Consider the following 16,240-nt stretch of genomic DNA (forward strand, 5'->3'; position numbering starts at 1 on the left):
ATAACTGCCGCTGGCCCCCACATTGGTCCGATCACAGAGTATCGATCTTTGATTATTCAACCGAATATCAGCACCTGCTACACGACAGAAACATACGATTTAGCGGTTATTCTATGTGCATATATTATAGCCGATAATAATAATAATGATAGAGAGTGAGAGGGATCTATATATTATACGTTGCTATAAAATCATCTTACGTGCGCGTGGAACCTGATGCCTTTTCACGCTCTCATAGCCGACGTCAGAAATCACTACGGAAAAACTATGTATCAATCAGATATGGGCCGCGCATACACATGGTCATAGTCATGATATAATAATAATAATAATAATAACATATTACACTCATATGAATACTTACAGTCAGTAGGCATAGTTGAGCAGGTTGTAGTAGCTGTTTTTCTGTCTTCTCCTTTCTTCTGCAGCCGCTATGACGAGTCTACTAGCTTAGCCTAGCGCTCAGACGTTTGGAGGATCAGGGTGTTTGGAGGATCAGGGTGTTTGGAGGATCAGGGTTATCTTCATTCTGCACTGGTTCGATATATATCCCCTATAGGTGATCCACAGAATACCCGACACACCTACCCCCAGTGTTATGACCTCCTGACCAATAGACACGCCGTTAGTGCGCATGCCTAGATACCATTGGCCTACGCCTACACATTCACACAATAGACTATCTACTAATGATACGTAGGTTAATACATATATCTTATAATAAACGCAAATAATAGAATATATATAGGTATGTATTAAGAGGTTACATATAATAATATTCAACACTTTATTATATCAAAACACACATACACACACACACACACACACACCCACACACCCACACACACACACATACCCACACACACACACACACACACACACACACACACACACACACACACACACACACACACACACACACACACACACACACCCTTTCACCTAGGATGGCTTATGGAGGATGTGGTTGTCTACCGGATGGTAAACATGTAACCCTCCTGCTATTGGCGACGTTAACCAGAGGGGGCATAGAACAACACCAAACACCATAGCATTGCTTGAAAGCTGTGCCTTAAGTGCCTTAAGTGCCTTAAGGCCTCCACACACCGGCGCCGCAGCGTCGCGTCAAAAAGTCTGCCCCCATTATTCCGGGTGTACTAGCACACACCGGCGCCGACTAGCCGCGCGGCAGCGTTCCGCGCCGCGCCGCCCAACTACTCTTCGAGACAATGTTCTATTCCCGAGCGTCGCCGCCCCTGAAAAAGCGCTTTGTAAAAGCTGGTTTGTACATCGCGGGTCCCGTAGGCACCTCCATATCTACCCCTCACCACTGGATGTCGCCCTCTTTCGTTTGTGATAAACAATTACGAGAATGGACGATGAGAGACTGGTCGTCGAGGTGGAAAAATATGTTGAATTGTATGACCAAAGTTCCCGTCATTACAAAGACAACTCCAAAAAGGTCATTGCCTGGCGAGCCATAGCTCTGGAGATTGGATCTTCAGGTGAGAAATCAACAATGGTGGACTAAGTACCCAAACCATTAACCATAATGGAAAATAGACGAAATCAAGTCACATATAATCACACCATGTAGGTAGAAACCAGATTACTTGTAATATATATATATTTTTTTAAGGCAAGGCAACTTCATTCATATAGCACTTTTAATACATGAAGCAGACTCAAAGTGCTTCACATAGAAACATTCTCATACAATAAAATAGATAAGTAAAAGGAAACACAGGCAAAGCTCAAAAATGCATTGTCATGTATTAACTGTCTCTCTGGTATCAGATCATGTATTAACTGTCTCTCTGGATTTAGGGAAAAATAACATTAAGTGTCTCGAGCACTCAAATAAAATACACTGGCTACTGAATCCAGCACAGCAATAACAACACTGTATTTATCCCGAGGGATAAAAAAAAGTATATATATGCAAAAGAGTATACCAGAGAGGGATAATAACTAGATTATAGGTCATCATATAGGCTGCACCATATGGTTCTGCCATTGCACACTTAGTAGCGAATTGAAATATTGGCGTGCCTCTCAGGATCTGCACGGAGCTCCTGGACCAGATTGTGGCATACCCCCTGTTCTTGTCTCCGTTCATTGATGGGGTGCACCCAAACCCTTCGTCTTCTCCTTGCTCCTTGCAGGAGAAGAAGGGCAGCCCCCCTCTGTCTGGCAACAGTTATTTGTTCTGTTGAAATAAAAAAACTCAATAAAATGTAAAAGAGCTTGCTCAATTTAAATGGATAACTACTGGCTGCATACATGTAAATGTGTGGCTATGTTAAGGATAGATAGATGGATAGATAGATAGATACTGTATTGGTCCCAACGGGGATCAATAAAGCCATCCAGGAGCTCAATACAATAAATACACACAATAACAATTGGCCTTAAAAGGTGACTGCACTATATACTAAAAAGGCTTAATAGAAGGTCCTGCAGTTATTGAGATTGTTGATGCAGTAGATGAATAATTGCAAAATATAAAATAAATAAGAAATGACAGTAAATAAAACAATAAAGTGCCCTACAAACTAAGTTGATCTGATGCTTGAAAACATACTTTCACTGCGCAGATTAGCCTACATTTTTCAATTATTCAGCCAAAAAGATGGAAAATAAATAAACTAGGCTACAATAGGCTACTCACCCATTGCGTTTCGTGTCTTTGCTGCGGTTGATTGACAGGTGACTTCCTGATTTTATACTGCAGCGCGGCCGTCGCGCCGCCTCCTGTTGGTGCTAGGGGCGTGCTTTTGACGCGCGTAAAATACGCGACGCTGCGCTGCGGCACCGGTGTGTGGAGGCCTTTATGGTGAACACCTCACACACACACACACACACACACACACACACACACACACACACACACACACACACACACACAAATATACTTAGGATGGCTTATGGTGGATGTGGATGTCTACCAGATGGTAAACATGTAACTCTCTGGCTATTGGAGACGTTAACCAGAGGGACGAGGAACAACACCAAACACCAAAACAATGCATTGAAAGCTGTGCCTTAAGTGCCTTAAGACAACACACGCAAAGAGAGGAAGAGACATGGCCATAAAACGCTTCACACGACACATAGCAGGCTCGCACTCTAGCTGACCCATAAGGAGAGGAGAACGTAGACCCCTATATTGAAATACACAGCATAGCCAAAAGTCTTTGACATAACAACACCAACCGGAAGTGCCGTCATTAACACCACCCCACCCCCTCCCCCCAACCGGAAGTTGGTATTTTCATAAACCTACCCAAGTAGTGGCGAGTATTAACTACTAATATGGTTCAAATATGTATTATATAACCACTTACATTCACACCTGACCACTCTGTCCCTGGTTCCATTAAATGTTGTGAACTAGACTGGACGGTTGATGACGGGATTCTGATGGGTTGCCAGATTTACCGTGTATGTGTTTCTGTAGTGTAGTGGTTATCACGTTCGCCTCACACGCGAAAGGTCCCCGGTTCGAAACCGGGCGGAAACAGCATTACTATTTCGAGATCAACAAAGTTAATGTTTAAATTCTCCTGCTTTACTATCAAGCAGCTATTCGGGAAAAGTCTATCTGGAACAGAACCTTCAGCAGCGTCTACTTGGCACCACGCCACCTCTTCAACCTATAGCCTCGTCATATTATTAAGTGTTTAAACCTGCGCTGAAAACCTGTTCATGCGGGAGCTTCTGCTGACAAAATTTTCTAGGGTTTTGCTCAGTCTAACAGGTTTCTGTAAGGTAGTGGTTATCACGTTCGCCTAACACGCGAAAGGTCCCCGGTTCGAGACCGGGCGGAAACATGGAGAAAGTATTAGTATTTAGCGCTCGCAGTCGAGAGCATAGACTGTATGAAAGTTAAACTCTATCTCTAGTTGTGAGAAGTTTTTAGGAGTGTCTGGGTGTCAACCTCCTTTCCTGATTTGCCTACCGTTACTGAGTCTTCTACGTGCACCTCTCTAGCATGGACTTCTGGGACTTTACAATTGAGGCCGAGCGTGCTAGCATTGTTCCCCGCTGTAGCAGATAGGATAATATGTTTCAAACATGTATGATATAACCACTTACATTCACACCTGACCACTCTGACCCTGGTTCCATTAAATGTTGTGAACGAGACTGGACGGTTGATGACGGGATTCTGATGGGTTGCCAGATTTACCGTGTATGTGTTTCCGTAGTGTAGTGGTTATCACGTTCGCCTCACACGCGAAAGGTCCCCGGTTCGAAATCGGGCGGAAACAGCATAACAGTTTTGAGGTATACAAAGTTAATGTTTAAATTCTCCTGCTTTACTATCAAGTAGCTATTCGTGAAGAGTCTATCTTGAACAGAACCTTCAGCAGCGTCTACTTGGCACCACGCCACCTCTTGAACCGATAGCCTCGTCATATTATTAAGTATTTAAACCAACGCGGAAAAGCTGTTCATGCGGGAGCTTCTGATGACAACATTTTCTAGTTTTTTTTTTAAATCTCACAGGTTTCCTTAATATAGTGGTTATCACATTCGCCTGACATGCAAAAGGTCCCCGGTTCGAAACCGAGCGGAAACAGAAAATTGTTTTGAGATATACAAAGTTAATGTTTAAATTCTCCTGCTTTACTATCAAGCAGCTATTCGAGCAAAGTCTTTCTGCAACACAACCTTCAGCAGTGTCTACAGGGCACCACGCCACCTGTTCAACCGATAGCCTCGTCATATTATCAAGTATTTAAACCTGCGCGGAAAACCTGTTCATGCGGGTGCTTCTGATGACAATATTTTCTAGTTTTTTTTTCAATCTCACAGGTTTCAGTAGTGTAGTGGTTATCACGTTTGACTATCACGCGAAAGGTCCCAGGTTTGAGACCGGGCAGAAACATGGTCGAAGTATTTGTATTTAGGGCTCGCAGTTGAGAGCATAGACTGAATGAAAGTTAAACTCTAACTCTAGTTGTGAGAAGTTCATAGGAGTGTCTGGGTGTCAACCTCCTTTCCTGTTTTGCCTAACGTTACTGAGTCTTCTACGTGCACCTCTCCAGCATGGACTGCTGGGGTAAACGTCTCATCCTGGATCGTCTAGCGTGCTAGCATTGTTCCCCGCGGTAGCAGATGGGCGAATGGATGTTTAGGATAATATGATTCAAATATGTATGATATAACCACTTACATTCACACCTGACCACTCTGACCCTGGTTCCATTAAATGTTGTGAACTAGACTGGACGGTTGATGACGGGATTCTGATGGGTTGCCAGATTTTCCTTAAATGTGTTTCCGTAGTGTAGTGGTTATCACGTTTGCCTCACACGCGAAAGGTCCCTGGTTCGAAACCGGGTGGAAACAGCATTACTTTTTTGAGATCAACAAAGTTAATGTTTAAATTCTCCAGCTTTACTATCAAGCAGCTATTCAGGAAAAGTCTATCTGGAACAGAACCTTCAGCAGCGTCTACTTGGCACCACGCCACCTCTTCAACCGATAGCCTCGTCATATTATTAAGTGTTTAAACCTGCGCTGAAAACCTGTTCATGCGGGAGCTTCTGCTGACAAAATTTTCTAGGGTTTTGCTCAGTCTAACAGGTTTCCGTAGTGTAGTGGTTATCACGTTCGCCTAACACGCGAAAGGTCCCCGGTTCGAGACCGGGCGGAAACATGGTGAAAGTATTTGTATTTAGCGCTCGCAGTTGAGAGCATAGATTGTATGAAAGTTAAACTCTATCTCTAGTTGTGAGAAGTTCTTAGGAGTGTCTGGGTGTCAACCTCCTTTCCTGATTTGCCTAGCGTTACTGAGTCTTCTACGTGCACCTCTCTAGCATGGACTTCTGGGACTTTACAATTGAGGCCGAGCGTGCTAGCATTGTTCCCCGCTGTAGCAGATAGGATAATATGTTTCAAACATGTATGATATAACCACTTACATTCACACCTGACCACTCTGACCCTGGTTCCATTAAATGTTGTGAACGAGACTGGACGGTTGATGACGGGATTCTGATGGGTTGCCAGATTTACCGTGTATGTGTTTCCGTAGTGTAGTGGTTATCACGTTCGCCTCACACGCGAAAGGTCCCTGGTTTGAAATCGGGCGGAAACAGCATAACGGTTTTGAGGTATACAAAGTTAATGTTTATATTCTCCTGCTTTACTATCAAGTAGCTATTCGTAAAGAGTCTATCTTGAACAGAACCTTCAGCAGCGTCTACTTGGCACCACGCCACCTCTTGAACCGATAGCCTCGTCATATTATTAAGTATTTAAACCAACGCGGAAAAGCTGTTCATGCGGGAGCTTCTGATGACAACATTTTCTAGGGTTTTTTTAAATCTCACAGGTTTCCTTAATATAGTGGTTATCACGTTCGCCTGACATGCAAAAGGTCCCCGGTTCGAAACCGAGCGGAAACAGAAAATTGTTTTGAGATATACAAAGTTAATGTTTAAATTCTCCTGCTTTACTATCAAGCAGCTATTCGAGCAAAGTCTTTCTGCAACACAACCTTCAGCAGTGTCTACTGGGCACCACGCCACCTCTTCAACCGATAGCCTCGTCATATTATTAAGTATTTAAACCTGCGCGGAAAACCTGTTCATGCGGGTGCTTCTGATGACAATATTTTCTAGTTTTTTTTTAAATCTCACAGGTTTCAGTAGTGTAGTGGTTATCACGTTTGACTATCACGCGAAAGGTCCCAGGTTCGAGACCGGGTGGAAACATGGTCAAAGTATTTGTATTTAGGGCTCGCAGTTGAGAGAATAGACTGTATGAAAGTTAAACTCTAACTCTAGTTGTGAGAAGTTCATAGGAGTGTCTGGGTGTCAACCTCCTTTCCTGTTTTGCCTAGCGTTACTGAGTCTTCTACGTGCACCTCTCCAGCATGGACTGCTGGGGTAAACGTCTCATCCTGGATCGTCTAGCGTGCAATGGACGGTTCGTATCCCATTAGCATGTCATGGCGGGCTTTGGCCGCTGTCGTCACGATTTTACAATTGAGGCCTAGCGTGCTAGCATTGTTCTCCGCGGTAGCAGATGGGCGAATGGATGTTTAGGATAATATGGTTCAAATATGTATGATATAACCACTTACATTTACACCTGACCACTCTGACCCTGGTTCCATTTAATGTTGTGAACTAGACTGGACGGTAGATGACGGGATTCTGATGGGTTGCCAGATTCCCCGTGTATGTGTTTCCGAAGTGTAGTGGTTATCACGTTCGCCTCACACGCGAAAGGTCCCCGGTTCGAAACCGGGCGGAAACAGCATTACAATTTTGAGATCAACAAAGTTAATGTTTAAATTCTCCTGCTTTACTATCAAGCAGCTATTCGGGAAAAGTCTATCTGGAACAGAACCTTCAGCAGCATCTACTTGGCACCACGCCACCTCTTCAACCGATAGCCTCGTCATATTATTAAGTGTTTAAACCTGCGCTGAAAACCTGTTCATGCGGGAGCTTCTGCTGACAAAATTTTTCTAGGGTTATCCTCAGTCTAACAGGTTTGCGTAGTGTAGTGGATATCACGTTCGCCTAACACGCGAAAGGTCCCTGGTTCGAGACCGGGCGGAAACATGGTGAAAGTACTTTTATTTAGCGCTCGCAGTTGAGAGCATAGACTGTATGAAAGTTAAACTCTAACTCTAGTTGGGAGAAGTTCTTAGGAGTGTCTGGGTGTCAACCTCCTTTCCTGATTTGCCTAGCGTTACTGAATCTTCTACGTGCACCTCTCTAGCATGGACTTCTGGGACTTTACAATTGAGGCCGAGCGTGCTAGCATTGTTCCCCGCTGTAGCAGATGGGCGAATGGATATTTAGGATAATATGTTTCAAACATGTATGATATAACCACTTACATTCACACCTGACCACTCTGACCCTGGCTCCATTAAATGTTGTGAACGAGACTGGACGGTTGATGACGGGATTCTGATGGGTTGCCAGATTTTTTGTGTATGTGTTTCCGTAGTGTAGTGGTTATCACGTTCGCCTCACACGCGAAAGGTCCCCGGTTCGAAACCGGGCGGAAACAGCATTACAATTTTGAGATCAACAAAGTTAATGTTTAAATTCTCCTGCTTTACTATCAAGCAGCTATTCGGGAAAAAGTCTATCTGGAACAGAACCATCAGCAGCGTCTACTTGGCACCACGCCACCTCTTCAACCGATAGCCTCGTCATATTATTAAGTGTTTAAACCTGCGCTGAAAACCTGTTCATGCGGGAGCTTCTGCTGACAAAATTTTCCAGGGTTTTGATCTGTCTAACAGGTTTCCGTAGTGTAGTGGTTATCACGTTCGCCTAACACGCGAAAGGTCCCTGGTTCGAGACCGGGCGGAAACATGGTTAAAGTATTTGTATTTAGCGCTCGCAGTTGAGAGCATAGACTGTATGAAAGTTAAACTCTATCTCTAGTTGTGAGAAGTTCTGAGGAGTGTCTGGGTGTCAACCTCCTTTCCTGATTTGCCTAGCGTTACTGAGTCTTCTACGTGCACTTCTCTAGCATGGACTTCTGGGACTTTACAATTGAGGCCGAGCGTGCTAGCATTGTTCCCCGCTGTAGCAGATAGGATAATATGTTTCAAACATGTATGATATTACCACTAACATTCACACCTGACCTCTCTGACCCTGGTTCCATTAAATGTTGTGAACGAGACTGGACGGTTGATGACGGGATTCTGATGGGTTGCCAGATTTACTGTGTATGTGTTTCCGTAGTGTAGTGGTTATCACGTTTGCCTCACACGCGAAAGGTCCCCGGTTCGAAATCGGGCGGAAACAGCATTACGGTTTTGAGGTATACAAAGTTAATGTTTATATTCTCCTGCTTTACTATCAAGTAGCTATTCGTGAAGAGTCTATCTTGAACAGAACCTTCAGCAGTGTCTACTTGGCACCACGCCACCTCTTCAACCGATAGCCTCGTCATATTATTAAGTATTTAAACCTGCGCGGAAAACCTGTTCATGCGGGTGCTTCTGATGACAATTTTTTCTAGGGTTTTTTTCAATCTCACAGGTTTCAGTAGTGTAGTGGTTATCACGTTTGACTATCACGCGAAAGGTCCCAGGTTCGAGACCGGGCGGAAACATGGTCAAAGTATTTGTATTTAGGCCTCGCAGTTGAGAGCATAGACTGTATGAAAGTTAAACTCTAACTCTAGTTGTGAGAAGTTCATAGGAGTGTCTGGGTGTCAACCTCCTTTCCTGTTTTGCCTAGCGTTACTGAGTCTTCTACGTGCACCTCTCCAGCATGGACTGCTGGGGTAAACGTCTCATCCTGGATCGTCTAGCGTGCAATGGACGGTTCGTATCCCATTAGCATGTCATGGCGGGCTTTGGCCGCTGTCGTCACGATTTTACAATTGAGGCCTAGCGTGCTAGCATTGTTCTCTGCGGTAGCAGATGGGCGAATGGATGTTTAGGATAATATGGTTCAAATATGTATGATATAACCACTTACATTCACACCTGACCACTCTGAACCTGGCTCCATTAAATGTTGTGAACGAGACTGGACGGTTGATGACGGGATTCTGATGGGTTGCCAGATTTTCCGTGCAGGTGTTTCCGTAGTATAGTGGTTATCACGTTCGCCTCACACGCGAAAGGTCCCCGGTTCGAAACCGGGCGGAAACATGGTTAAAGTATTTGTATTTAGCGCTCGCAGTTGAGAGCATAGACTGTATGAAAGTTAAACTCTATCTCTAGTTGTGAGAAGTTGTGAGGAGTGTCTGGGTGTCAACCTCCTTTCCTGATTTGCCTAGCGTTACTGAGTCTTCTACGTGCACTTCTCTAGCATGGACTTCTGGGACTTTACAATTGAGGCCGAGCGTGCTAGCATTGTTCCCCGCTGAAGCAGATAGGATAATATGTTTCAAACATGTATGATATAACCACTTACGCCCGATTATCCGTGTAGTGTAGTGGTTATCACGTTCGCCTCACACGCGAAAGGTCCCCGGTTCGAAACCGGGCGGAAACAGCAGTATAATTTTGAGATCAACAAAGTTAATGTTTAAATTCTCCTGCTTTACTATCAAGCAGCTATTCGGGAAAAGTCTATCTGGAACAGAACCTTCAGCAGCGTCTACTTGGCACCACGCCACCTCTTCAACCGATAGCCTCGTCATATTATTAAGTGTTTAAACCTGCGCTGAAAACCTGTTCATGCGGGAGCTTCTGCTGAAATTTTTTTTCTAGGGTTTTGCTCAGTCTAACAGGTTTCCGTAGTGTAGTGGTTATCACGTTCGCCTAACAAGCGAAAGGTCCCTGGTTCGAGACCGGGTGGAAACATGGTGAAAGTATTTGTATTTAGCGCTCGCAGTTGAGAGCATAGACTATATGAAAGTTAAACTCTAACTCTAGTTGGGAGAAGTTCTTAGGAGTGTCTGGGTGTCAACCTCCTTTCCTGATTTGCCTAGCGTTGCTGAATCTTCTACGTGCACCTCTCTAGCATGGACTTCTGGGACTTTACAATTGAGGCCGAGCGTGCTAGCATTGTTCCCCGCTGTAGCAGATGGGCGAATGGATGTTTAGGATAATATTTTTCAAACATGTATGATATAACCACTTACATTCACATCTTACCACTCTGACCCTGGTTCCATTAAATGTTGTGAACTAGACTGGACGGTAGATGACGGGATTCTGATGGGTTGCCAGATTATCAATGTTTGTGTTTCTGTAGTGTAGTGGTTATCAAGTTCGCCTCACACGCGAAAGGTCCCCGGTTCGAAACCGGGCGGAAACGGCATTACAATTTTGAGATCAACAAAGTTAATGTTTAAATTCTCCTGCTTTACTATCAAGCAGCTATTCGGGAAAAGTGTATCTGGAACAGAACCTTCAGCAGCGTCTACTTGGCACCACGCCACCTCTTCAACCGATAGCCTCGTCATATTATTGAGTGTTTAAACCTGCGCTGAAAACCTGTTCATGCGGGAGCTTCTGCTGACAAAATTTTTCTAGGGTTTTCCTCAGTCTAACAGGTTTCCGTAGTGTAGTGGTTATCACGTTCGCCTAACACGCGAAAGGTCGCTGGTTCGAGACCGGGCGGAAACATAGTGAAAGTATTTGTATTTAGCGCTCGCAGTTGAGAGCATAGACTGTATGAAAGTTAAACTCTAACTCTAGTTGGGAGAAGTTCTTAGGAGTGTCTGGGTGTCAACCTCCTTTCCTGATTTGCCTATCGTTACTGAATCTTCTACGTGCACCTCTCTAGCATGGACTTCTGGGACTTTACAATTGAGGCCGAGCGTGCTAGCATTGTTCCCCGCTGTAGCAGATGGGCGAATGGATGTTTAGGATAATATGTTTCAAACATGTATGATATAACCACTTACATTCACACCTGACCTCTCTGACCCTGGTTCCATTAAATGTTGTGTACGAGACTGGACGGTTGATGACGGGATTCTGATGGGTTGCCAGATTTACTGTGTACGTAGTGTAGTGGTTATCACGTTCGCCTCACACGCGAAAGGTCCCCGGTTCAAAATCGGGCGGAAACAGCATAACGGTTTTGAGGTATACAAAGTTAATGTTTATATTCTCCTGCTTTACTATCAAGTAGCTATTCGTGAAGAGTCTATCTTGAACAGAATCTTCAGCAGTGTCTACTGGGCACCACGCCACCTCTTCAACCGATAGCCTCGTCATATTATTAAGTATTTAAACCTGCGCGGAAAACCTGTTCATGCGGGTGCTTCTGATGACAATTTTTTCTAGGGTTTTTTTCAATCTCACAGGTTTCAGTAGTGTAGTGGTTATCACGTTTGACTATCACGCGAAAGGTCCCAGGTTCGAGACCGGGCGGAAACATGGTCAAAGTATTTGTATTTAGGGCTCGCAGTTGAGAGCATAGACTGTATGAAAGTTAAACTCTAACTCTAGTTGTGAGAAGTTCATAGGAGTGTCTGGGTGTCAACCTCCTTTCCTGTTTTGCCTAGCGTTACTGAGTCTTCTACGTGCACCTCTCCAGCATGGACTGCTGGGGTAAACGTCTCATCCTGGATCGTCTAGCGTGCAATGGACGGTTCGTATCCCATTAGCATGTCATGGCGGGCTTTGGCCGCTGTCGTCACGATTTTACAATTGAGGCCTAGCGTGCTAGCATTGTTCTCCGCGGTAGCAGATGGGCGAATGGATGTTTAGGATAATATGGTTCAAATATGTATGATATAACCACTTACATTTACACCTGACCACTCTGACCCTGGTTCCATTTAATGTTGTGAACTAGACTGGACGGTAGATGACGGGATTCTGATGGGTTGCCAGATTCACCGTGTATGTGTTTCCGTAGTGTAGTGGTTATCACGTTCGCCTCACACGCGAAAGGTCCCTGGTTCGAAACCTGGCGGAAACAGCATTACAATTTTGAGATCAACAAAGTTAATGTTTAAATTCTCCTGCTTTACTATCAAGTAGCTATTCGGGAAAAGTCTATCTGGAACAGAACCTTCAGCAGCGTCTACTTGGCACCACGCCACCTCTTCAACCGATAGCCTCGTCATATTATTAAGTGTTTAAACCTGCGCTGAAAACCTGTTCATGCGGGAGCTTCTGCTGACAAAATTTTCTAGGGTTTTGCTCAGTGTAACAGGTTTCTGTAGTGTAGTGGTTATCACGTTCGCCTAACACGCGAAAGGTCCCTGGTTCGAGACCGGGCGGAAACATGGTGAAAGTATTTGTATTTAGCGCTCGCAGTTGAGAGCATAGACTGTATGAAAGTTAAACTCTAACTCTAGTTGGGAGAAGTTCTTAGGAGTGTCTGGGTGTCAACCTCCTTTCCTGATTTGCCTAGCGTTACTGAATCTTCTACGTGCACCTCTCTAGCATGGACTTCTGGGACTTTACAATTGAGGCCGAGCGTGCTAGCATTGTTCCCCGCTGTAGCAGATAGGATAATATGTTTCAAACATGTATGATATAACCACTTACATTCACACCTGACCTCTCTGACCCTGGTTCCATTAAATGTTGTGAATGAGACTGGACGGTTGATGACGGGATTCTGATGGGTTGCCAGATTTACTGTGTATGTGATTTCGTAGTGTAGTGGTTATCACGTTCGCCTCACACGCGAAAGGTCCCCGGTTCGAAATCGGGCGGAAACAGCATAACGGTTTTGAGGTATACAAAGTTAATATTTATATTCTCCTGCTTTACTATCAAGTAGCTATTCGTGAAGAGTCTATCTTGAACAGAACCTTCAGCAGTGTCTACTGGGCACCACGCCACCTCTTCAACCGATAGCCTCGTCATATTATTAAGTATTTAAACCTGCGCGGAAAACCTGTTCATGCGGGTGCTTCTGATGACAATTTTTTCTAGGGTTTTTTTCAATCTCACAGGTTTCAGTAGTGTAGTGGTTATCACGTTTTACTATCACGCGAAAGGTCCCAGGTTCGAGAAGTATTTGTATTTAGGGCTCGCAGTTGAGAGCATAGACTGTATGAAAGTTAAACTCTAACTCTAGTTGTGAGAAGTTCATAGGAGTGTCTGGGTGTCAACCTCCTTTCCTGTTTTGCCTAGCGTTACTGAGTCTTCTACGTGCACCTCTCCAGCATGGACTGCTGGGGTAAACGTCTCATCCTGGATCGTCTAGCGTGCAATGGACGGTTCGTATCCCATTAGCATGTCATGGCGGGCTTTGGCCGCTGTCGTCACGATTTTACAATTGAGGCCTAGCGTGCTAGCATTGTTCTCCGCGGTAGTAGATGGGCGAATGGATGTTTAGGATAATATGGTTCAAATATGTATGATATAACCACTTACATTTACACCTGACCACTCTGACCCTGGTTCCATTTAATGTTGTGAACTAGACTGGACGGTAGATGACGGGATTCTGATGGGTTGCCAGATTCAACATGTATGTGTTTCTGTAGTGTAGTGGTTATCACGTTCGCCTCACACGCGAAAGGTCCCCGGTTCGAAACCGGGCGGAAACGGCATTACAATTTTGAGATCAACAAAGTTAATGTTTAAATTCTCCTGCTTTACTATCAAGCAGCTATTCGGGAAAAGTCTATCTGGAACAGAACCTTCAGCAGCGTCTACTTGGCACCACGCCACCTCTTCAACCGATAGCCTCGTCATATTATTAAGTGTTTAAACCTGCGCTGAAAACCTGTTCATGCGGGAGCTTCTGCTGACAAAATTTTTCTAGGGTTTTCCTCAGTCTAACAGGTTTCCGTAGTGTAGTGGTTATCACGTTCGCCTAACACGCTAAAGGTCCCCGGTTCGAGACCGGGCGGAAACATGGTGAAAGTATTTGTATTTAGCGCTCGCAGTTGAGAGCATAGACTGTATGAAAGTTTAACTCTAACTCTAGTTGGGAGAAGTTCTTAGGAGTGTCTGGGTGTCAACCTCCTTTCCTGATTTGCCTAGCGTTACTGAATCTTCTACGTGCACCTCTCTAGCATGGACTTCTGGGACTTTACAATTGAGGCCGAGTGTGCTAGCATTGTTCCCCGCTGTAGCAGATGGGCGAATGGATGTTTAGGATAATATGTTTCAAACATGTATGATATAACCACTTACATTCACACCTGACCTCTCTGACCCTGGTTCCATTAAATGTTGTGAACGAGACTGGACGGTTGATGACGGGATTCTGATGGGTTGCCAGATTTACTGTGTATGTGTTTCCGTAGTGTAGTGGTTATCACGTCCGCCTCACACGCGAAAGGTCCCCGGTTCGAAATCGGGCGGAAACAGCGTAACGGTTTTGAGGTATACGAAGTTAATGTTTATATTCTCCTGCTTTACTATCAAGTAGCTATTCGTGAAGAGTCTATCTTGAACAGAACCTTCAGCAGTGTCTACTGGGCACCACGCCACCTCTTCAACCGATAGCCTCGTCATATTATTAAGTATTTAAACCTGCGCGGAAAATCTGTTCATGCGGGTGCTTCTGATGACAATTTTTTCTAGGGTTTTTTTCAATCTCACAGGTTTCAGTAGTGTAGTGGTTATCACGTTTGACTATCACGCGAAAGGTCCCAGGTTTGAGACCGGGCGGAAACATGGTCAAAGTATTTGTATTTAGTGCTCGCAGTTGAGAGCATAGACTGTATGAAAGTTAAACTCTAACTCTAGTTGTGAGAAGTTCATAGAAGTGTCTGGGTGTCAACCTCCTTTCCTGATTTGCCTAGCGTTACTGAGTCTTCTACGTGCACCTCTCCAGCATGGACTGCTGGGGTAAACGTCTCATCCTGGATCGTCTAGCGTGCAATGGACGGTTCGTATCCCATTAGCATGTCATGGCGGGCTTTGGCCGCTGTCGTCACGATTTTACAATTGAGGCCTAGCGTGCTAGCATTGTTCTCCGCGGTAGTAGATGGGCGAATTGATGTTTAGGATAATATGGTTCAAATATGTATGATATAACCACTTACATTTACACCTGACCACTCTGACCCTGGTTCCATTAAATGTTGTGAACTGGACTGGACGGTAGATGACGGGATTCTGATGGGTTGCCAGATTATCCATGTATGTGTTTCCGTAGTGTAGTGGTTATCACGTTCGCCTCACACGCGAAAGGTCCCCGGTTCGAAACCGGGCGGAAACAGCATTATAATTTTGAGATCAACAAAGTTAATGTTTAAATTCTCCTGCTTTACTATCAAGCAGCTATTCGGGAAAAGTCTATCTGGAACAGAACCTTCAGCAGCGTCTACTTGGCACCACGCCACCTCTTCAACCGATAGCCTCGTCATATTATTAAGTGTTTAAACCTGCGCTGAAAACCTGTTCATGCGGGAGCTTCTGCTGACAAAATTTTTCTAGCGTTTTCCTAAGTCTAACAGGTTTCCGTAGTGTAGTGGTTATCACGTTCGCCTAACACGCGAAAGGTCCCTGGTTCGAGACCGGGCGGAAACATGGTGAAAGTATTTGTATATAGCGCTCGCAGTTGAGAGCATAGACTGTATGAAAGTTAAACTCTAACTCTAGTTGGGAGAAGTTCTTAGGAGTGTCTGGGTGTCAACCTCCTTTCCTGATTTGCCTAGCGTTACTGAATCTTCTACGTGCACCTCTCTAGCATGGACTTCTGGGACTTTACAATTGAGGCCGAGCGTGCTAGCATTGTTCCCCGCTGTAGCAGATGGGCGAATGGATGTTTAGGATAATATGTTTCAAACATGTATGATATAACCACTTACATTCACACCTGACCTCTCTGACCCTGGTTCCATTAAATGTTGTGAACGAGAC

At 44.6% G+C, this 16,240-nt stretch overlaps 14 non-coding genes across 14 annotated transcripts; all 14 read left to right on the forward strand.

Annotated features, from left to right (window-relative positions):
* The first annotated feature begins 3,450 nt into the window (after positions 1-3,450).
* Positions 3,451-3,523, forward strand: trnav-cac (transfer RNA valine (anticodon CAC)). The gene has a single exon. It is a non-coding gene; the product is annotated as a tRNA-Val (tRNA).
* A 678-nt stretch (positions 3,524-4,201) lies between these two features.
* trnav-cac (transfer RNA valine (anticodon CAC)) lies at positions 4,202-4,274 on the forward strand. The gene has a single exon. It is a non-coding gene; the product is annotated as a tRNA-Val (tRNA).
* Positions 4,275-5,285: 1,011 nt separating this feature from the next.
* On the forward strand, positions 5,286-5,358 carry trnav-cac (transfer RNA valine (anticodon CAC)). The gene has a single exon. It is a non-coding gene; the product is annotated as a tRNA-Val (tRNA).
* A 237-nt stretch (positions 5,359-5,595) lies between these two features.
* trnav-aac (transfer RNA valine (anticodon AAC)) lies at positions 5,596-5,668 on the forward strand. The gene has a single exon. It is a non-coding gene; the product is annotated as a tRNA-Val (tRNA).
* Positions 5,669-7,202: 1,534 nt separating this feature from the next.
* On the forward strand, positions 7,203-7,275 carry trnav-cac (transfer RNA valine (anticodon CAC)). Its single transcript has one exon. It is a non-coding gene; the product is annotated as a tRNA-Val (tRNA).
* A 695-nt stretch (positions 7,276-7,970) lies between these two features.
* Positions 7,971-8,043, forward strand: trnav-cac (transfer RNA valine (anticodon CAC)). Its single transcript has one exon. It is a non-coding gene; the product is annotated as a tRNA-Val (tRNA).
* A 238-nt stretch (positions 8,044-8,281) lies between these two features.
* On the forward strand, positions 8,282-8,354 carry trnav-aac (transfer RNA valine (anticodon AAC)). Its single transcript has one exon. It is a non-coding gene; the product is annotated as a tRNA-Val (tRNA).
* A 1,225-nt stretch (positions 8,355-9,579) lies between these two features.
* On the forward strand, positions 9,580-9,652 carry trnav-cac (transfer RNA valine (anticodon CAC)). The gene has a single exon. It is a non-coding gene; the product is annotated as a tRNA-Val (tRNA).
* Positions 9,653-10,236: 584 nt separating this feature from the next.
* Positions 10,237-10,309, forward strand: trnav-aac (transfer RNA valine (anticodon AAC)). Its single transcript has one exon. It is a non-coding gene; the product is annotated as a tRNA-Val (tRNA).
* Positions 10,310-12,310: 2,001 nt separating this feature from the next.
* On the forward strand, positions 12,311-12,383 carry trnav-cac (transfer RNA valine (anticodon CAC)). The gene has a single exon. It is a non-coding gene; the product is annotated as a tRNA-Val (tRNA).
* Positions 12,384-12,620: 237 nt separating this feature from the next.
* trnav-aac (transfer RNA valine (anticodon AAC)) lies at positions 12,621-12,693 on the forward strand. Its single transcript has one exon. It is a non-coding gene; the product is annotated as a tRNA-Val (tRNA).
* Positions 12,694-13,898: 1,205 nt separating this feature from the next.
* trnav-cac (transfer RNA valine (anticodon CAC)) lies at positions 13,899-13,971 on the forward strand. Its single transcript has one exon. It is a non-coding gene; the product is annotated as a tRNA-Val (tRNA).
* Positions 13,972-15,523: 1,552 nt separating this feature from the next.
* Positions 15,524-15,596, forward strand: trnav-cac (transfer RNA valine (anticodon CAC)). The gene has a single exon. It is a non-coding gene; the product is annotated as a tRNA-Val (tRNA).
* A 238-nt stretch (positions 15,597-15,834) lies between these two features.
* Positions 15,835-15,907, forward strand: trnav-aac (transfer RNA valine (anticodon AAC)). The gene has a single exon. It is a non-coding gene; the product is annotated as a tRNA-Val (tRNA).
* The last annotated feature ends 333 nt before the right edge of the window (positions 15,908-16,240 follow it).

This window comes from Gadus chalcogrammus, unplaced genomic scaffold (genome assembly GCF_026213295.1).
Source record: "Gadus chalcogrammus isolate NIFS_2021 unplaced genomic scaffold, NIFS_Gcha_1.0 GACHA078, whole genome shotgun sequence".
NCBI classification, from domain to species: domain Eukaryota; kingdom Metazoa; phylum Chordata; class Actinopteri; order Gadiformes; family Gadidae; genus Gadus; species Gadus chalcogrammus.